The sequence below is a fragment of the Lissotriton helveticus genome, chromosome 10 (genome assembly GCF_964261635.1).
Source record: "Lissotriton helveticus chromosome 10, aLisHel1.1, whole genome shotgun sequence".
Lineage (NCBI taxonomy): Eukaryota > Metazoa > Chordata > Amphibia > Caudata > Salamandridae > Lissotriton > Lissotriton helveticus.
In genome coordinates, this window is record NC_136071.1 from 680202527 (window position 1) to 680225372 (window position 22846).

General features: G+C 46.1%; 1 protein-coding gene across 2 annotated transcripts in view; it reads left to right on the top strand.

Annotated features, from left to right (window-relative positions):
• NUB1 (negative regulator of ubiquitin like proteins 1) overlaps window positions 1-22846 on the top strand; it is a 310162-nt gene that overhangs the window by 16814 nt on the left and 270502 nt on the right. Inside the window, exon 1 of one of the 2 annotated variants that reach the window (XM_078663213.1) lies at window positions 12889-12910. The exons of the other annotated variant lie outside the window; for it this stretch is intronic. The gene's annotated coding sequence lies outside the window, so the exon portion shown is untranslated. Of the gene's footprint in view, window positions 1-12888; window positions 12911-22846 lie in introns of those variants that run through there. 2 annotated transcript variants of the gene reach the window in all.

Sequence of the window (22846 nt, forward strand, 5' to 3'; positions counted from 1 at the left end):
TGGCGGGCTCAGGGGAACACAACAACAGCACTAACAAAATGGAGGGGAGGTCAGAGCAGGGCGCCGGGGGAAATCACACACAACAATGCAATTCAAGCAATCTAAGCGCTGTGGGATAATAGCGCTATGAAATAACGAAGCTTACAAACAATTCGAGCTATGCAAATAATACAGCTTGGTTACAAAGCGCTATGCAGATAACTCTAATACAACTTGGTTACAAAGCGCTATGCAGATAACTCTAATATAACTTGGTTACAAAGCGCTATGCAGATAACTCTATTTGGTTCCAATGCAGCAATACAATACCACGCTGTGAGGAGCAGCGAGGGGAGCGATCACTCAAGGCTGGAGCAGCGAGTGAATCACAGCGCTGAGAGGTTTGGGGAATGCTTTTTAGTGCTTGTGGGAGGGCGGCTCAGCTGGGAGGCGTGGCGGGCTCAGGGGAACACAACAACAGCACTAACAAAATGGAGGGGAGGTCAGAGCAGGGCGCCGGGGGAAATCACACACAACAATGCAATTCAAGCAATCTAAGCGCTGTGGGATAATAGCGCTATGAAATAACGAAGCTTACAAACAATTCGAGCTATGCAAATAATACAGCTTGGTTACAAAGCGCTATGCAGATAACTCTAATACAACTTGGTTACAAAGCGCTATGCAGATAACTCTAATATAACTTGGTTACAAAGCGCTATGCAGATAACTATTTGGTTCCAATGCAGCAATACAATACCACGCTGTGAGGAGCAGCGAGGGGAGCGATCACTCAAGGCTGGAGCTTATTATAATACATCTTATGGGTCGTCCAGAATTGTCATATTTCAAGGTCTCTGCTTAGGATCAGATTACAGCACTTTTGTGATTTTGCTCTGCAAATGTTATTACTCTGGTCTCCAGCAGAGGGAACAAAGGCCTACCCACACAAAAAGAACAATTAACAGTGCTTTACTTACCTGCTGAGGAGAAACGGCTGGGGAAGCAAGTCTGCACCTGTTAATTTGCTGCCACACTGTACCAGGGTTAGGACAGCTTAGGCCCACTGAACAAAGGAGAAAGGCCAGGAAACTGGGACCAGCTCAGTAGGGGGCTCAGCTTTGAATTTGTTTTGGGAAAGTCCCTGGTACTGATGTGAGCTAGGGTAGAAACTGAATTCTCCAGAGCAGATGTGCGGAGAGTCCATTTGACAGTGCCATCTTGGATTGTCACAGCATGGTGTGCAGGAGTGTTGGGAGAGGGGTGGAGGGGTGATGTGGTACCCTAGGTTGGCCAGGGGTTCCTGCATCTAGAACTGGCCACCACCACTTAAAAGGTGTTGCAGAATGGAGAGACAGAAGAGTTGGACACTGTAATTGGACATCTGCAACACCACAGACAACTGGAAGGACAAGTCCTATGATGCCCTAATGGACTACGGACTCTGCCTACAGCTGATTCCAGGACCAGTTGGTTGCTCCATTGCCAGTGAGGCAGCCTCCCTTGCCCCTCCTAAGGACCAGTTGTGGGAAGATATGGACTTCTGTACCCCAGCAGGAAACGAGGTGCATGGAGACAGTGGTACCAGCTCACTGCAAAGTGTGCAACTTTAGAGCCCAGGATCACAGCTGTAAATGCTCCAGGTAATTGGTGGTTGTCACCAGTAGCAAAAAGAGCCCAGGATCAAACAGATCGCCCCAGTGGTGCCCAAGATATCTAAGGGGAATGGGTTTAACCTTTGATCCATATAAACATGGAGATTCTATCAAAAGTGTGGAGGTGCCAAATATTTTGTAATTTTTCGGTTTTAATGTGGAAGAATGGGCTCTCTCTTAGTGATGGAAAGATGAGAGCACGTGTGCTTTGTTAAAATACCCCTCACACACTAAAAAAATCCGTTAGTGTCATGCTTCATCATAGGGGTCTTCCCGTCCTTATAACGGGGCGGGGCGTGCTACGACCAGACGAACTACGCGGGAGCACTATAATTGTGACAGAGCTATGTGTGGGTGCAGTGATGTCAGTGAAGTGTAGGGATCTTACTAGTGAAATGCAAAAAATACAAAAAAGTTTAAAAATTCCCTGGCTAGTAGAACAAATACATTTTATTGGTATCTCTAGCTGGAAATATTAAAAAGGGGATGAAAGGTAGAGCGATTACTGGCTACCAAGTCGACATGTTTCATAGGCAGTCCCCAACTGCCTACTCATCAGGACCGTTCAATGATCCCTACCAGAAAAATAGCTCAGTTCTACAGTGGTATGCCTACTGTCCTATAAACATATCAGCAAAAATAGGCTGAATATTTCCGCTTCAGGGCATGAGCTGGCCCTAGAGAAGCAATGCACCAAAAATCAGTGCAGAAAAAGTGACCAGTGGTCTCTGTAAATCAAAAGGAGAAAAGGGAGAGAAAGCACAAGCATATTCGTATTTTTACTAATAATCATTGGTTTTACATCCATATTGTAAGGTTACATCCTACAGTAAATCAGCAGGATTTTGCTTGTTTAGCGCTACTCCTTGTACCACAAACGTGGTGCATTGATCAATGTGCACCTCCTATTACTGGACCCTGTGTCCGACTTATTTTTCAAAAAGAAAACGTCCAAATCGTAACGTTTCTTAATTCATTCCTCATCCATACATTCGTGACTCAACACATTCATTCACCCAACTGCACTGGCGGCAAAACAAGACCCTAACATCGTAAGTTTACCAGGTCTAAAAATAACAGTATCGGTAAAGATGGTAATCGATGTTATCATACATACTTTTACGTTAGTTTGACTGTGCCCCATGAGCCTGCAGGCGGAGGAAGTTTTTGCTCGGTTGACTGTAAAGATAGATAAACATTACCACCCCCGTTAGGAAATGCGGTACACTCAAGTCCTGTTGTGAAAATGGCAGCCCTGTGACCCGTTTATTAGAGACTCAGGATCCGAGTCTGTTACTTACGTTACCGGCATGGCAAATCGCCTATCATCCCTACCATGCAGCTCCGAGGACGCGTGGTCACTCGTTCGTTCGGTAGATATACTTGTGTAATTGCCGTCCGTGTTGCCTCAAGCTTCCGGGAAAACACACCCCTTGGAGTGAAACACTAGACCGCACAGATTAGAAAATGGCCGACGCTTTTTGGCACATAGTGGGAAAAAATAGCGGAAGTCTTTCCTCTATTTCTCTGGCTGGCTTGATCGAAAAACAAGTGGATCCTATATAATTAGAGCTGATCTTAGCATTCTCGTGGACCTTAAAACAGATAGAAAAGTAATGTTTGTCCCTCAGCTTATTTCAGTGATTTAGCTCATTATTGGTATATCTTCAAAAAATAAAATGTTTATTCAAACTCATGGGTTTGAAAAAATAAGGAGATGATACCAATCAGTTTCAAAGTCTGCTCATAAAATTGATTCAAAAATACAGCCGGGGGTTGCTTGTCTAGTGGCATCAGTTAGTGCAGGATATAGAATTTCTCTCTGAAATGGGTTCAAACAGCGCTTGTGGGTCAAACTAGGTTTTGCCAAGGGTTTCTTGCTACAATATCATATCCTGGGTGCTAGATATCAGCACAGTGTTGCTCTAAGGGGATGATTATTCATGAGACAGACAACACTCCCCCAAGGGGGGGGGGCTTTTTTCAATGCCAGGTCCCACTCATGTAGCCCTTGATTGCACCACTGAGTTGTCCATAGATGTTTCCGGTTGGACGTGGAGTGGTTCATGTTATTATATCTATAGTTTGTATTCAGTTTCAATGTCAACCAATAGTGGGTCACAGCTGTCCCCAAGGTATGTCATCGTTCAGTCCCCTTTTATGAGACTGGATGCGAAACACCCATCTTTGCTCTTTTTCCAGCAGGAATCTTTCATTACTCACTTGCTCGATCACAGTCCATGTTATTTCTTCTGGTCTATGGTTCATCTCTAGGAAATGATTGGTGAGTTTCGTGCTGGTTTTCTTACACTTGATGGTGCTTTTATGTTCTCCTATCCGGAGTTTTACTGCCCTTGTCGTCATTCCTACATACTCCATTCTGCAGGGGCATGTAATTAAGTAAACAACATTGGTACTGTTGCAATTGCTGAAGCTTCTTTGCTCCCAGCTGGTACCGTCACTGAAGGTTAGGTTGTTGCTTTTCTTTGTGAGACAGCACACCTTGCAATTCCCACATGGATGGTGGCCACGTACAAAGTTGGGATTTGTTTGACCAGAACTGCTGGTTGCTTTCGGTCTTGTGTGGACTAGAACATCCCTTATGCTCCGTGCTCTCTTGTGAGAGAACATGGGTTTAGGTATTTGTAACCCACCGCTGTTCAGGATCTTCCAGTTCCTGTTGATGATCTTTGTCACCTGATTAGAGCAGGTGTTGTAAGTGGTGATGCAGATTGGTCTTTTATCCTCAGCCTTCGGCACTTTTTCTTCCAGGAGACTCTCTCGGCAGTTGTTCTTGGCCCGTTTGTATGCCTGATTGATGATCTTCTCAGGGTACATTCTGGCTGCCAACTTCTTTTCTAAGTCCTTGGACTGTAGTTTGAAGTCCTTGATCTCTGTACAATTCCTGCGTAGGCGCAGGAACTGCCCGTACGGTAGATTATCCCGCAGATGTCTCGGGTGGAAGCTGTTATACAGTAATAAACAGTTCTTTGAAGTGTTTTTAAAATGAGTTGTAGTCATTAGTCTGCCTTCCTTAGGGTAGATGTTCAAATCCAAAAACACTAAGTTGCAGTTAGAGGTAGTGCTGGTAAATTTCAAATAATCGTCTTGTAGATTCAACCAGCTCAGGAATTGTTTGGCAGTCCTCTCATCTCCATCCCAGATGATCAGGATATCATCGATGTATCGTTTCCATACCTTGATGTTACTTCTGTAGGGGTTGTTTGGGTGCAGTATTTTGTTCACTTCTAGGTGGTGCACGTATAGACCAGCTATACTGGGAGCGAATGTGCTTCCCATGCTGCAGCCGTGTTTCTGAAGGTAGAGAGTACCTTTGTACTCAAAGAAGTTCTCCTTGAGGGCTAGGGAGCAGCATTCCATCACTACATTCCGTGGTGTCTGGTATTCCCAGAAGTCCTCAAACAAGACATCCTCCACAATCTCTAGTGTAGCATGATGTGGCAAACTGGTATAGAGGCTCTCCACGTCGCAGCTAATTAATAGCTGAGTATTAGGATCAAAGGTAATGTCTTCCAATAGGTTCAGTACATCCTTTGTATCCCTCAAATACGTCGAGGTTTTCTGAACAATTGGCCTAAGGAAGGCGTCAGCAAATCTTGACAGGGGTTCCAGTATTGATCCGATGCCGGAGACGATGGGTCGTCCAGGGGGGTTTTGTAAATTCTTGTGTATCTTGGGAAGCGTATACAGGTAGGGGGTCCTGGGATTTTTTTGGCATAGGAAATCCCCCTCTTTCTTGGTGATCCACCCATGTGTCACTGCTTCCTCTACCATCGTGTTGATTTTGGTTGCTATCCTATTCGTTGGGTCACTGTAAAGAATTTCATAATTCCTTTCATCTTGGAGCAGTCTCATGCATTCAGTGTCATACTGGCTTGTATTCTGTATAACAGTTGCGCCGCCCTTGTCAGCCGGTTTTATCATTATCCGGTTGTTGTTGCTCAACTCTCGTAATGCTTGTCTTTCCTCTTTGTTGATGTTCTGAAAGGTGCTTCTCTCCTGTGGATCTATATCCTCAAGTTCCCTCATTACTGCTTTTTCGAAAGTAAGTAGCTCAATTGGTAGGGTGTTGTTCAATGGTGTGAACGTAGATTTAGGTCTAAGTTTAGTATCTCCAAGTGCACTCTCATCATTCTTGTCTTTGAAAAAGACTTGTAGTTTCAAACGCCGCATGAATTCTTGGACTTCCTTGCATAGATGGAATTTGTCCATGTTGGCCGTAGGTACATAACCCAGGCCCTTCTCTAGTACCGCATTTTGCGCTTCTGTAAGTTCACAGTCTGAAAGGTTTACTACCAAGCTTACTTTTGGTTTTTCTTTGCGCCTGTCATACTTCTCGTGGCTACTCGTGGGGTCTCTTCTTCTCCTGTACTCCAGTGTACTGAGGTGCCCCTCCGGTTCCTTCCTCTGGTCTGTCCTTGGCGCGCCCCTAAAAAAGGCGCCGATTGGTCGAAATAGCCATAGTCTTGTTGTTGATAGCCCCACACGGGGAATGGACCCTGTGGGTGTTGGAAAGGGGGTGGTGGACCGTACTGCTGTTGTTGAGGATATACCATGTGGGGTTGGAAAGTGTTCCATCCTCTCGGACCACGGTAATTTGATCTGCGGAAGTTCCTCCTTCCACCTTGAGACCTTGGGCTCTTATTGTAACTGGAATTTGACCCACTTGACCCATTGTCCGATGATTCATCATCTGTGTTGTCATTAACTGATTTATAGTCATCCTTTATGTAGGGGTAAATTCTCTCTTTAGACCAGCGACTGTTGTCTTTCTTAAGTTTTTCATACTTATTGTTTTTCAGAGTGGTTTCAAAATCATTGAGGGACTGATTCATTTCTTCAAGGAATTTCCTCAGATCAGCTGGAGATTCATGGCTTTTCAAACGAACCTCAATGGTTTGTATCTCAATTTTAAGTTCGCTTGCCAGTCTACTCGCAGTTTTAATAATTAGCACGATCCAGTCACGGGTACACTTCCAAGAGATTTTGGACCAGTCAATCTTAAAGGTCTTGTCATGTAAAAAGATGAAGGGTTCATTTCGAACTACCAAGCCTGCTGGGGCTGTGTTGGCCTGGAGGTATTCAGTCATCAGTAGGCCATGGATAGCGGTCTTTATTTGAGTTCTCCTCAATTCCTCTAGTTCGTCCCAGTCGTTATTCCTTGTGGAGGGACCTGCGGTGTTTAGACCTTCGAAGGTTCCAAGGGTGGCTATGAGGTTGGAGATTTCATCCTCAGTGAAAGCCAGGCCTAGGTCAGCCATGGTTGATTTGCAATTCTCAAAGTCGGGGAGTAGTAAACAAAGTCTTGAAAAACCTGACAGAAGTTGGGTGACGGATGCGGAATCCCTATCGTTATGTGATGAGGGTGATTCTATCTCAACCTCTACGCTTCCTCTATTGATCTTTTTTGTTTAACCTTTGATCCCCAGCTCATGCGAAGGAGTATGTAAGACTCTACCGCAAGTTTCCAAAATATCCTCAGGGTGGGCCAGGACCCAGGGGTCAGCTCAAGCATTTTTAAATATTTATGATCCAGGAGGGTGTGTGTGGCGCCCTGTCCCTAGAGTTCTGTTAGGTCCAGGGGCCCCATCCCTGAGCTGTTCTATTAGGCCCTGGGCCCTGAAGTCACTAAAAGACTGGTGTGGGAAAGGAGTGGGCCCGAAACACCATCCCTGGGCCTCCGAAGTAACAGTAGGAAGGGAGAGTGCTGTCTCCCCCACTCTCCCCGCCCCCATACCTCGTCAATGACGGTGCGCTCACCCCTTCTCCTCCTACCGGTGGCTGGGGGTGCTGGGTATCCACTGCAACATCGACACCCTACCTGCACAAAGCGCATAGGGAGAACACAGCCTTCTCTTGCACTGGCAATAGCAGTGCTGGCCGGGAGTGGATTCACCATGTTGCCCCTAACACAAAAGCACCTGGGTGTCTGTTGGGCACAGATACCTTGGAACAAAAAGGAAGAAGCAAAAAGAAAAGAAGACGTGGGGCGCGAAGCTCAGTGCAACAAAAAATAGATTGGCCAAAGTCACTCATTAAGTATGCATGCTCTAAGGAGGGAGTGCACCATAATGCCCTGTGAGGCTGGATTCGCCTTAAGCTTTTTTTTCCCTGTGGTGGCCTCAGGAGGGCAGGGGCACCACCAGTGCTTAAAAGAGAGTTATGGTTGTAAGCAGGAGTGCAGCAGCCCCCTCCTCAAAGACTCCTAAGGCTTGAACTTTTGTTCTACAGCAAGGGAGTGCAGTGCCCTCTAGTGGTTTGTCCTATGACTGCATGTTATGTGGCCTAAAGTGGTTAAAGAAAGACCCAGCCACATGTAATGTTATTTAACAATGCTTTATTCGTACATATTGTTGTTACTGATTAATGATACATATTGCAATTCAAATGATTGCATGTAAAATATGGTTACTCATGTCAGTGACAAAGAGGTGTTTTTAACATGAGTCTTTGGTGTTTTTGTGCGGAATCCTTGACAAAGCAAATAGACTGGCTTTATTTAAAGTGACACCCTCCTACATGGTAATGTGCTATTTGTTATGGTGTGGGGGGTATTGTAATTTTCCTTTTGGGTCATGACCCTTTAGGGGTTAAATATGATATCTGAATGTCACATATAGGCATTTCCACCAACCGTGCGTATATATTTGTAAATTACTGCCTCGAATTGAGTAGTGTGTGTGTAATACATGTAATTTTCTTTTTCAAAGAAAAAGCTTAGACTGTACAATCATTTATTTAATTTTTATTTATGTCTGCCAGTGAATGGGAGTGCTCTGCTTTGCTACCCTGAGTGAATCAAGCACTACAATGGGGTGTTGCGTTCCCAGTGAGGGGATAATTGTGGACCTGTTACTTGTGCAGAACTCACGCTCTGCACAACTGATAGCCCAGTTTCCTTACAAAGGTGTAGAAGGAAATTTGCATTTTCTAATCAGTAATTGGCAAATGCGCAAAACAACTCTATAATGTACTATTACATAAGACATGTGAGTGTTTGTGCATGTACACCTTAAAACGTCAGTTGAATTGACATTAAAATTGCAATTTTATTGTTAAATAATGAAGTCCTTTAGATGTGATCGACTGTAACAGTTATAAGCTCTGCTCATGACTTTACGCTTGTGATCGTATCAAAAGGCATACTGTTTACACTACGTGAGGCAACTGGCATAGTCAGCAACTACATGTGCTCCTGGACATTTAGAAAGAGAGAGGAGGCTGGAACTGTACCGAGCAGATGTTCTATGGACTGCTGTAGTATTAAAGGCTTCAGTACCAGTGTTGACAGCTAGTGTGGCTTACAGATATTAAATAGAATAATTGGTTGTTGCCTTCGCACAAGAGTCAAATTATGATAGCTTCCAGTTGGTGAGTTGAGCCATGTACAGGATGCATCAAATCATGTCTGGAAGACATGTCATGTTAACAAATCTTGATATAGCCCAGGTTCACCAATGGTTTCTTGGCGCTAAAATAATCTGCTTGCATTTTTCATAAAAGTACGATACACACAACCCAGATTTAGTTGAAATCAACATGAATATACCCTTTTGAAAAGCCAAGTTTTCAGACCCTGTTTAAATGACTTAAATTCAGTTTCAGCACAATGCTGGTCTGGAAGTAAAGATCCCAGCACAGAAAAACTTTGTCCCATCTGATCTTACTTTTGTACATCTTGGAATCCTCAAATAATGTGCTGATGATGAGTGCATAGCACGAGAAGGTACATATTGTGATATGCACTTGGCTGCAAAAAAATGAACCATATTATGTAATGTCTTTGAAGGTATCCAAAAGGAGGAAAAACCCAAGATTCTGTAAGGACTTGCGATATAATCTGTTATTACGAACAATGGTCCATATGGTAAGCAGTAAAAGAAAAGAGAACGTAATTCCTTTTTCACAAGCCCTTTTTATTATTCAAACTGTAAATCATTACTATTCAAGAAATAAATCTAATAACTGATGTTCAGTGAGGTGAGAAGGTGTGCGATGCTCAATCAGTGATACAATGGTGCAGAATACAGGTATCCTCACTTAAGGACACTGCCCATATACACAAATGTAATAATATTAGCACTGGTCTAGGGCCAGGTGTTGACAACGTTTCTATACCATCACAATTAAAGGATCATCATCAAGATTGAGGATAATGGTATCCCAAAGTAGAGCAATTCTTCCTCCATAAAGAAAACACGCGGAGAGCTGTGCAGCCGGCAAAGCCCTGCATATCCCACATTGGATTGTCAGAAATGTTAACAGGAGGCACAAGTCTGTAGAATAACCTCCACAATCTTTCCGAGCACATTTCTGTAACCTGCAGCTGCTTAGAACACCTCATTGTGGCGGTCTATCGTATACAGGCTTGGAAGGCCAGAGTCTTGTGCTTTGATAGTCCAAAATGTTTTGCAACACTCCATTTGCTCAACTGCTCAGCTCTCCACTCAATATGGTGAAGGCTGTTCTGCAGATTTGGGAGTTTTTCTGCCCAAATTGGGATAGTAACAGGTACAGCAGAATGGGCAGGACCAACAGCACTTAATAGCTCTAATAATCTATGGGAGCTCGCACACAATATGGCTCAAGAAGGGAGGTATTGCATTGCTGGGAGAAAGGAACAAACAGTGGTGGTGCGCCACACATAGGGGTGTGTCCTCGCACTTAATAATTTATTTTTGTTGTGCCTCTGTCCTTTTGTTTAGCTACATAGTTAACACCCCCTTATTTTTTAGTGATTGTTTTCTTTTTGTTGCCCTGGAATTCTCTAAAGCTGACCTTTAAAAGGATACAATGGGATGAAAATTATCATGTATGCTGTATCCGCAAATACATTTTCCACTGACTTTAAAGGATCTTATGCATTCCAGTAAGACTGATTTTCTATTTTCAGTCATGGGCGCACATCTCCCCATCATTGCATGTTCTGCACTGGCTCCCTGTAAGCAGGAAAAACTTCCTGCTGCTTCTCTCACATTCTCTTACATGAACTAGCATTGGCATAGCCAATAGGTCTCGCCTTTGGGACATTATAAGCGTTTTGCCATGCAACAGATGATGTTGTTCCAAGGATATTGTGCTGCATAATTAAATACTTATAATGTCCCAAAGGCAAGACCTATTGGCCATGCCAATGCTTGTTTTATCTGCGGTGAGAATCTGAGGTCCTCACTAAACCAGACCCCCAGATTCTTCACCGGACTTCCAGTTGAGTTCGGGCTGGGGTAGTCTGCATGTGATTCCTTTGTTCCACCTCTCATTGTGTGTGGTCCTGACCGCACCCATCTCTTTGCTACACAAGTCTCAAGCCTTTCCTCGGGTTCCAAAGAGGTTTGCTAACAAGAAAAACTGTTGGGTATGTATATGTTGTAAAGATGGGTATTCATTTAAAAGAAAATCAAACCTCACAGATTCATCCATATATTAGGCAAACTATAAAGAGTGGAAAAAAAAGTAGAGAAAACAATATTGCAAATAAATGAAAAAGAAAAAGACAAAAGCTGTGAAAATGAAACTGTGAATTTGTGACTGAAAAAGTAATATCGAAAAGTAAACTCATGAAAGGTGGATGTGGTATTTTCAGAACTTGTGGGAGTGTCAAGTGGATGGGTGTGACAGTGTGGTGAGTGAGCAGTGTGCTTTATACGAATATGCTGTGTCGAGCATGCTAGGTTTGTGCCGGATGAAGGGTAAACTCACATGGCTGCTGCACAGATGTAGGCTACCCTAGGAATAGTGATAACTGGCCGCCCCTTGTAATGGGAAGAACACACTGGGTCTCCACAGTGGCACCGTGGCCCCTGCCTAGTGTTGCCCTACTCTAGAAGTGGCACCGTGTGCAAGTTTGAATGAAGGAGGTGCAATGTTCAGAGTATGTGATGATGAGGGTTATGATACTCTTATTGCGCATTGTGCTGTTTGAGTGTGTGCTTCTATTGATCTAAATTTTGCTAAATGTGGGTGGGATTTGTGCCCAGTGTCTATACTGTTTTGAAGATTGTGCCAATATTGTGGTCGTGACATGCCTGACCTGTGCTGGGTGTGGAGACTGTGCCCAGTGTAAGAGGTGTGCTTTGTGTGGGTTTTTTGCTGATTAGGAGGAGTTATTCTGATTATTGCAGCAGGTATGCCAAATATGAGGGTGTACACAGTACTGTTGAGTGTCGGAGTGTGCCAAGTATATGTGAGCGGTGCAGGTAGCAGTTGGTTTGTATAGGGAAGTCTGAGTGCTGGGTGCTGATTGATGTGCGCTGTGCATAACATGGTTGTTAAGTCACTAGTTTTGTATTATTTGCATGTGTGATGGGTGCTCCATGATGCATGTGTATGTAGGCTCCAAAGACCCGGTTTAAGACTGGTGGGGGACACTGGAGGTTCCCAGGGCTGCTGTTATATCTGTGCTCTGTACACAATGGATATTACACACACATTGTTGGTTAATAAAAAAGCATTTTCAGATTTGTCTGGTTAAGGCTGCACTTCTTAAGTTCTTCGAAAGGAAACCAGGCACGCCTGCCCCATGAGCTGCTGTTTCCTAAAGCAGACTTTGACTCAGTGCCCACAGATTGAGCATCACTGAAAGATGCATTTCTAAAATAGTCCTTCTTGGCAACAGAGGTCTCGCTTTGCATTCATGAGAACACTCTGGACCAGGCTATATTGTTTAGTTAATGTTTGCCCTCGCACTCACAAGAAAAACAGCAAGTTGCAATTCATGAACCTACCACGGAGGGCAGCAGAGGGCAACAAACCTCTCAATGAATGTCTAAAACCTTCCCGGCAGTGGTGCGTGCATGCGCACGCAATCTGCTCTTTTTGGAAGCACGTACTCGTGGCGTGCCCCTGCTCGCTCCTGCAAGGTAGATGCCGCTACAAGCACGAGTATGTGCTTCCAAAAAGAGCAGAGTGACTGCTACAGGTCCTATGCAGCGCATACGGCTGCGTAGGCGAGACCTAAAAAGGACCTACTTCACACCAAATACGTGTTCGGGCCCATCTGCCAAATGCAGCTTTCAATCAAATATCCATCTCAGAATAGAAATGCATACCTTCAGTAGATCTCTACAGAAAGGCTTTACTTTTTCGGTCTAAACGTCAAAACTGAAATTCCTTTCCAGCTCAAACAATTCATGAACACCTTGCTTTCCATAGGGCCAACAAGATACATCTGTTTCCAATCACACCAACTCCTGATCACCACATTTGAGTTGGACTGAATCGGTTTACCACTCGTATTCCTGATACTTTAGCAAAAGGTGAGTCCCACAAATTGCGATATGAAGAATTAAGTACCCAATCCCGCCTTCATCCCTGTTACCTCTTCTACTCACTTCATCACGAGCAGAGCAAATCTCAGGGCCCTACAAATACACTTTCACACACATTCACACTCACTTATGCACTCACACACTCTTCCCCACAAGCTTCTTAATATCCATTGGTGCAACCACTGCTCTCAACACCAGCCTGTCTCCGGACCTAGCGGTTGCTCCCCCCTTGCCTCCTGCAGCTCTGGGTATCGTAGCGCTGCTCTCCTCCACACTGCTGCTAATTTGAAATTCCACATTTTAAGCGCCTCGCACTGCTGAACATGTATTTATTGTGCCGTGTGTTTGCCTACTAGCGCCTCGCATTGCTGGACAATTATAGCGCCGTATGTTGATTTTGATTTTAATGGTGCCTGTGTACTTAACTGTGCCCACGGAAGTATTTTAATTTGCATTACCTTTATTTTCATTACTTGTGCCCCAATATCGGCGTGTTAGCCTTTGTTTTCTGTTTTCTGCTTGTTGCCATTTGGTTGTGCCTCCAGCCCGTCCCTCCCCCCACGCTCCCGCCTCCCAGCCGCCCCGCCCACCCACTGGCTATCTGAATCGTCCGGTCCGACATTTCCTTGTGACCAGCCTGTCTCCGGACGTAGCGGTTGCTCCCCCCTTGCCTCCTGCAGCTCTGGGTATCGTAGCGCTGCTCTCCTCCACACTGCTGCTAATTTGAAATTCCACATTTTAAGCGCCTCGCACTGCTGAACATTTATTTATTGTGCCGTGTGTTTGCCTACTAGCGCCTCGCATTGCTGGACAATTATAGCGCCGTATGTTGATTTTGATTTTAATGGTGCCTGTGTACTTAACTGTGCCCACGGAAGTATTTTAATTTGCATTGCCTTTATTTTCATTACTTGTGCCCCAATATCGGCGTGTTAGCCTTTGTTTTCTGTTTTCTGCTTGTTGCCATTTGGTTGTGCCTCCAGCCCGTCCCTCCCCCCACGCTCCCGCCTCCCAGCCGCCCCGCCCACGCTCCGTCCCCCTCCACCCTCCATTAATGACAGCTGGACAATCGCGCAGCGTTCACGCGTAGCGGTCGCGCCCCATGCGCGCCGAAGGTGCGCCAAAGGTAAGCCCGTCTACGCCCGTCCGCGCCTGGACCGCGCCCAGTGCCATTCCCCCTGGTCCCCGTTGCTCCCAACCCTCTAGATTCACATATGATGCCGCTACTCTCCTCGCCCTCAACCCCGGACGTACACCACTATGCTGCGAAGCTACTTCTGGACGTACTCACGGCCCATTCGCTTGCCTCTCCTGCAAGTGCAACTGCTTCAGGACTCTCGCCAAATCCACGTCCTCCAATCACAGTTCCGACTCTAACCGCCTAAAGTGCATCCTACTCAACACCCGCTCGATCCACAAACACGCAACAGAACTTTGGGACCTACTCGACACTGCGTCACCTGACATCGCCTTCCTTACTGAAACATGGATGAACACATCATCAGCACCCGACATCGCCATAGCCATACCGGACACATACAAGATCATCCGAAAAGACCGCACCAATCAAACTGGAGGAGGCATCGCCATCGTCCACAGAAACACCATCAAAATCACAACCAACTCCGACGACAATCTTGCAACCGCCGAACATCTCCACTTTCAGATCCACACCGACCCCAGGACCACACTTAGAGACACACTCATCTACAGGCCTCCAGGTACCCGCTCTCAATTCAGCGATGACATCACGGACTTCGTCAGCCCACACGCCCTCGCCTCCGAGAACTACATTCTACTAGGAGACCTCAACTACCACCTTGAAAACAAACACGACAGCAACACCACCACCCTTCTGGACAACCTGGCCAATCTCGGACTCAAACAACTTGTGGACACCCCCACCCATGTAGCCGGACACACGCTCGACCCCATCTTCACCTCCAGCAAGCACATCTCCTTCGATCGCACTACTGCTCTCCACTGGACGGACCACAGCTGTATTCACTTCAGCTACAAAACCACCCTGACCCTTAACCGTCCACAGCCTATCCCTCGGAGAAACTGGAACAAAATCACCTCCGACCAACTCCTCACATCACTCAACGAAAACCCTCCCACCATCTCAATGGACCCAAACCAAGCGGCCATCAACCTCAGACAATGGATTACCCACAGTGCTGACGAATTAGCACCCCTGAAAAAGCACCAGATGAAATCAGCCAGCAAAAAGGCTCCCTGGTTCAATGACTAACTTAAAAAATCCAAGAAGCTATGCCGCACCCTGGAAAAGATATGGAGAAAAAACCCAACCTCCGACAACATGGCATCCCTCAAGTCAGCCACCCGCAAACACCACCAATTGATTCGATCCGCCAAGAAATCAGCTTTCAAGGATCGTCTCGACAACAACTCTCATAACAGCAAGGAACTCTTCAACATCGTTAAAGAATTCACCAACCCCACCGCAGCATCCAACGACATCACTCCCTCCCAAGACCTCTGCGACGCGTTATCCTCCTTCTTCTACAACAAAATTGCCGACATCCACAACAGCTTCGAGAATACTCCCAGCGATCTACCCTCCCCACCCCCCTCAGATCCTACTCCGCCAACTAACAACCTCAGTGCCTGGAACCCAATCACCACTGAAGACACTATTCGCCTGATGAACTCAATCCACTCTGGCTCGCCCACCGACCCCTGCCCCCACCACATCTTCAACAAAGCTGACTCCGTCATCGCACCCCATCTCCGTGATGTCATCAACTGCTCGTTCAACTCTGCCTCCTTTCCAGAAAGCTGGAAACACGCCGAACTCAGCGCCCTTCTGAAGAAACCCACAGCAGACCCTTCTGAACTTAAAAACTACCGACCCATATCCCTCCTCCCTTTCCCGGCCAAAGTCATCGAGAAAGCCGTCAACAGCCAACTCGCTGCCTTCCTCGAATCCAACAACTCCCTTGATCCATCCCAATCCGGGTTTCGAGCCAAACACAGCACCGAAACCGCCCTCATTGCAGCGACCGACGACATCCGAACACTCCTGGACAACGGAGAAACAGTGGCCCTCATCCTACTCGACCTATCCGCCGCTTTCGACACAGTCTGCCACAGTACCCTTATACATCGCCTCAGCAACATCGGCATACAAGGAAAAGCCTTGGACTGGATCATCTCATTCCTTGCTGGAAGAACTCAAAGAGTCAGACTTCCACCATTCTACTCAAAGGCCACCAAAGTCATCTGCGGCGTACCACAAGGATCATCACTCAGTCCCACCCTTTTCAACGTCTACATGTGTCCTCTCGCCTCCATAGCGCGTCAACACAACCTTAACATCATCTCTTACGCCGACGACACCCAGTTAATCCTTTCCCTCACCAAAGACCCCAACACCGCCAAAACCAACCTTCACGAAGGCATGAAAGAAGTAGCCGAATGGATGAAACATAGCTGCCTTAAACTCAACTCAGACAAAACGGAGGTGCTCATCCTAGGATCTTCCCCCTCAGCCTGGGACGACTCTTGGTGGCCTTCCGCTCTGGGCGCAGCACCCACACACCATGCACGTAACCTTGGCTTCATCCTAGACTCCTCTCTCTCGATGTCCAGACAAGTCAACGCCGTCTCGTCCTCCTGCTTCAACGTACTTCGCATTCTCAAAAAGATCTTCCGCTGGATCCCACTCGAGACAAGAAAGACTATCACCCATGCTTTGGTCACGAGTCGACTGGATTATGATAACACACTATACGCCGGAATCTCAGCAAAGCTACAGAAAAAACTCCAGCGCATCCAAAATGCGTCAGCAAGACTCATATTAGACATCCCTCGCCAAGATCACATCTCCGGACATCTAAAAGACCTCCACTGGCTACCCGTCAACAAGAGAATTACTTTCCGCCTTCTCACCCACGCACACAAAGCCCTCTACAACCTAGGACCCGAATGCCTCAACACTCGACTGTCCTTCTACAAACCCACCCGCCAAATAATATCGTCCAATCAAGCCCTCACCGCAATCCCGCGCATCCGGAAATCTACCATGGGTGGCAGATCCTTCTCCTTCCTGGCTGCCAAGACCTGGAACTCTCTCCCCACCCACCTCCGCCTTACTCAGAACCACATCTCCTTCAGAAAAGAACTCAAAACCTGGCTATTCGACAAATACTGAACCCCTTCCCCCAGCGCCTTGAGACCCTCTGGGTGAGTAGTGCGCTATACAAATGATCGAACTTGAACTTGAACACTGTTTTCATCACATCAATTTACTTTTTATGATGTATCAATCCAGTTGCCACAAAACAGTAGCTCCTCTAGGGTTTCTCCTTACGAATTTCTGTGCTACACATGCAGGTCATAACAACCAGTGCCTCTCTCGCCATCCGTCGAGCATGTTTTTGGGGGTGGATTATTATTTATTCTCTGTGCTCTATTCTCCCTGTCCCTCTTCTATATCAGTTGTTATCTGGGGAACCCATTCATTTATACTTCTCCATACATATATAAACATACATGTCTTACTATGACAAGGTAAAATTGATTCGAAACTACACTAGTGACAATAAATCACTGAATGAGGTACAAAAAGAGATACTTCTACAAGAGGATAGCTCTGGACCTAACCACCAGATGGTCGATTAATGCACAGCACGTGAATCCAGAAAATCTTTCAAGCTGCAAAACTACTGGTAAGTAACCATTTGTTGCCTTTGATCAAACTATATTAGTTTTAGTATTGTCTGAATAGGCTGTAATGGTGTTTGCACCCGATTAACCATAGGGGTCCTATAGGTGTGGAACAATGTAGGTCTCGGGATGGATCCCTGAGGGACTCCATAGTGGAGAAGATAGGTCAGAGGTGTGCAATGGTATAAAGAAATTTCCTCTTTTGGCCAGCTAGAAAAGATTGAAAGCATTTAAAAGCATTGTTACAGACCCCCAGGTTTAAGGATCGGTCTAGAAGAATAAGATGTTAGACTCTATTGAATGCTGCTTATAAGTCTAATTAAATCAATGCAGGTGAGCCACCGTTCTCCAGAATGGAAGGTAGATGTTTGGTTACAGACACTAAGTCAGTGAAAGTGCTGTAAGAGGGTCTAAATCCAGAGTGAGAATAGTCTACCAAGTGTTTGACTTCCATGTAGTCTGAGAACTTAGTCATCAAAAATTTTTCTAGGACATTGGAGATAGCTGGAAGCAACAATATCATCTACAGTTGGATAAGACCAAAGGATCCGCAGATGTTTTTTTGAGCAAAGGAATAAATAATACTACCTCGTTCCAAGCTAGTAGGAACTGTACCAGATGCAAGAGATTAAAAAGCTGGCAGAGAAAAGGACGTTGTGTGTCCTGACCTAGCTTCAAGATATGTGGTGTGCAAGGGCCATTCTCTGAACCGAGGAACAAACAAACGCTTGTGTAAATATCATCCAGACTGCAGGGCCAACGCGTCAAGATAGGAACTCGGAGAAGAGCTGGGAAGGGGGGGGAGAGGGCTGAAGGGGTAGTATTGAAAGTGGATAGGAAATTCGTGGTGTAGTTAGGAGGCAACGTTACTATACATGTAGTTGTTTTTTTCCTGAAAAATGACGAAATCATCACAGTTACTGTAAATGAATAATCTGGTGTTGACCGGCTTCCTGCTGAAGAAGAGATTTTACAATAGAACATACTTCTTTAGCAGAGTAAGCTGATGCGTTCAGCTTAAAGTGGTGCAGGCCTTTTGATTAACTCTATTTATGAAGATGATTTTCCCACATTAGAATTCATAGTGAACATGCAAAACACCTGCCTGGGCATTTCTCAGATTATATTTATCATGCAGTTACAGATCAGAAAGCACAATGACTTACCCATTGCTGGGAACGTGTCTAGTTCTTCACCAGGATAATTTCAGCCTAGATAGTTAAAATTGAAGAGATTCAAGAATCTCTTCAGCATGATGGCCTTGTGCACTTTTTGTAGTATTGTTTACTTGATCCTCTCACTGCAGCAATGCATAGATGACCATTAAGGTCAAGCTTTAAGCTCACTGATAAGGTCAGGTGTTAGTGACACAACAGTCAGCTCCTGCAGTGATCAAATCGATCAGATAACCTACTCAAATTCATCAGGAATAAAATTGCCAAATACATTCAACAAAGGAACCTCCTCTCCAGATTGGCACCTCGCCACCATACAAGAGAAAACACATAGGTGGCACATCTTTCTCTGCTCGAGCAGATGGAATTTATTACTCCCAAACAAAAGGTGCACAGATAACTATCTTATGTTCAAAAGACTACTCCAACGTAGGCTCTTCCCTACATAACCACCACACTCAAACACAAATGTGCAGCGTATCCCTGTCTATATAAACATTTATTTTAATTATACGTATGTATTTTGGATATGTGTATTTCTTGATATAAATATGTACTTATGTATCTTTGTATTTATTACTTTACTCTTACTGTAAAAAAACTTTAACTCTCTCCGATGCACTACCTTATATTTCACCCTATACCTCTCAACAGATCTTCTCCCTTCACCATCTGACTCATTTCAAACATCATTCTTCTCTACCATGATCTCCAATATAACCCTTTGTAGACTCTTCCCTCCTCTAACCCTCCTTGGAGCACCATCACCCCAAACCTCATTTTACTACGATGATCTCAGAAACAACCTTCTAAATTCTTCCCTTACCTATCCCTCTTATGACTCATCCCAAAACTCACTTTACTACATTTTTTTTTTTTGGTTAAAAACTTTTATTGAGCAATAAAATAGGAGTTACAGAGATGGGCCTACAACCACACGGGCTGGCCGCTAATAGCAACGCACAACATAAATAGCGAACGATCATTCCCGTGGCCGGGCACAAAGAATGTACCAATTATTGCTCGAAGCATAGAACAGGACATAACAATTTTTATATTAATCATAAAAACAACAAACTCTAAATAAGGCGAATGGACAGTAATCAAGTCAGCCCAGAAGGCGGAGGGGAAAGCAACTAATCAGGAAAACAAAAGCAAAGCAATGAAACTCGGCATGGGGGGGGTGGGGGGGGGGCAGCGGGGAGGGCAGGAAAATCCTAAAACCATATGAAAAATTTTCGGGAACGTCAGCCTAGGGAGATAGGGTAACATCGGGAGTGTCAACCAAGGGAGGGGCACAAATATCTCCACGATATGCATTCCACTGACCCCAAATCTTCGTCCACGCCCTGGGTCTGCCCCTAGCCACATAGACGGTCTTCTCTCGGAACATGGACCAGTCCATGTTATCCTCCCACACCGAAACTTCGGGAGGTCTGGATGCGCCCCAAAGTTGCGCAATGTCCCGCTTCGCGACCATGTATCCCAAGGTCGCCCATCTGGTCTGGGCCACAGAATAGTCGGTGGGTTCCCACACGTTCAACAGGCATCGTCGGGCCTCCGGCCGCAGGGTAATACCAGTCACAACAGTCATCACCGCAAGCACATCAATCCAGTAGGCTGCTACCACCGGGCACTCCCAAAGAATATGCAGAAATGTAGCACTCATCCCACAACCACGCTTGCATAAACCATCCGGGGAAAAACCCATCACAACCAGACGCGGACCAGTTACATACACCCGGTGGAGGATCTTAAGTTGAACCAAACGGAGACGGGCGGGGATGGCGACCTCTTTCGGAGAAGAGAGTGCCGACTGCCAATCCTCGTCATCCAAGTCCAATCCGTCACCGACCCAAACCTCCCTAAGTCGGACCAATAAGTCAGCGCGATTATTAATCAGTTTCTTGTAGATAAGGGAGATAGTGCTATCGGGCAGGTGTCCATCCAGTATACGATCCTCAAGGGGGGAGGACTCGGGCAGGGTCACATCAGGAGTCAGAACTGAGGCCAGGGCATGCCGGACCTGCAAATACCGAAAAAACTCTCTATCACTCAAGTCATATTCTGCCTTAAGGGCCTGGAAAGACTTCACTCTACCCTTCACACAGACGTCACCCACTTTACATATCCCAATCATATCCCAGCGGTCAAAGCCCTTAGTAGACCAGAGACACCCCAAACGTTCAGAAGCATAAAGCGGGGTCGCCATTGTCAGTCGATTCTCCCATCCCAAACTCACATTCGCGGCGCGCCACACATTGACTGCGATCCTGGACGGGCCCACAAGATGGCGCCCGGCCGATCTGGAATAAAGCGCTCTATTAAAATCCCCTCCCGGCAGCTGGAGTCTATCCATCTCAAAGGCTGGATCTCGACCCGGGGAATACATTGCGTGGTTAATGGCAGACAGCTGGGCAGCCCAATAATATCTCTTGATATCGGGGAGCGCCATGCCCCCGTCATACCAAGGGATAGTAAGTTTCGCAAGGGCGATACGTGGACGCCCGTCCCAGATCAGTTGCCTTTGAAGACTCTCGATCTCCCGGAAATAGGTAGCGGGAATGTCGTCATAAGAATTTTGAAGCGCGTATAGGAATCGCGGCAAAGACATCAGAGGAGACAGGGGTAGCTTACGCCAACGGGCCACATCCAGTCGCAGTCTAATAAGCGGGGGGAGGAGGTTATGCTCGAACCGGAGTGAGGAGTCCAGCGTAATAAAAATCCCCAAATACTGGAAGCCAGATTGGACAACCTGGATAGGAAACCTGTCCGGTAATGGGGGCAAAACACCCGAGAGAACATATACACAGGACTTAGCCCAATTAATAACCAGACCCGAGTTAGCACCAAACGAGGTAAGAACGTCGAATAAGACATTTAAAGATTTACGCGGGGAAGTAAGATACAGAAGAATGTCATCCGCATAAAGCGAGACGCGGTCTTCAAAATCCGGTGACCAACGGATCCCTTTGAGTGAAGGTTCCCATCGAAGCCACGCAGTCAACGGTTCCAGAGCAAGCGCGAAAAGCAACGGAGACAGGGGGCACCCCTGACGGGTCCCCCTACCAAGACAGAAGGGGACAGAAACTCGACCGTTTACCACTACCTGTGCCAAGGGTTCGGCGTATAACAACTTCACCCAACCAATAAACTCAGGTCCAAAACCGAATTTCTCAAGAGCTGCCCAAAGATAGGGCCACTCTACCGTGTCAAAGGCCATCGAGGCGTCTAGCGAAGCCAAAATGGCCGGCTCCGTCAGAAGCCCCGCCCTCGCAACAGCTCCGTGGAGACGGCGTAGGTTAAGAGCCGTATTGCGATGTGGGATAAATCCGGACTGATCCGGAAGAACCAAGCCACTAATGACCGTCAAGAGGCGGGTTGCCAGGAGCTTAGCCAGGACCTTGGGTTCAACATTCAACAGGGAAATGGGCCTGTAAGACGAACAAAGGTCCCGAGGTTTACCTTCTTTGGGAATAACAACTATCGTAGCCAAACGCTGATCATATGGGAGAATACCCCGTTCGCGGGATTCCAAAAACATGGTCCGAAGATAGGGCGCCACCCTATCAGGACGTAGCTTGTACAATTCAATTGGCAATCCATTCGGGCCCAAAGCTTTGCCCGAACGGAGTGAGCGAATGGCCGTCGCTATCTCGTCCGTAGTAAAAGGGGACTCCAAAGAGACTCGGTCTAAATCGGAAACACTGGGCAGAGCTATATCACGCAACAAAAGGCGAGAGTCATCAACATCCCGTTCAGACACAGGGGTATAAACCGCACGAAAATAATCCGCAAAACATTCAACTATTCCAACCGGGTCTGTCACTCCCACGCCACTCGAAGTCTGAATCACAGGCACCACACGATTCGCCTTCTCCGTCTTATCCAACCATGCCAGTAATTTACCCGCTTTGTCCCCCACATCATACAAACGACCCTGTTGCTCCCGAAACATCAGTTTAGCCGCATCTGTGACCAAAGACTTATAAGCAAATTGTTTCAGACCCAGGGCGTGGAGTTTATCAGATGTAACGTTCGATTCTAGGTCAGCCTC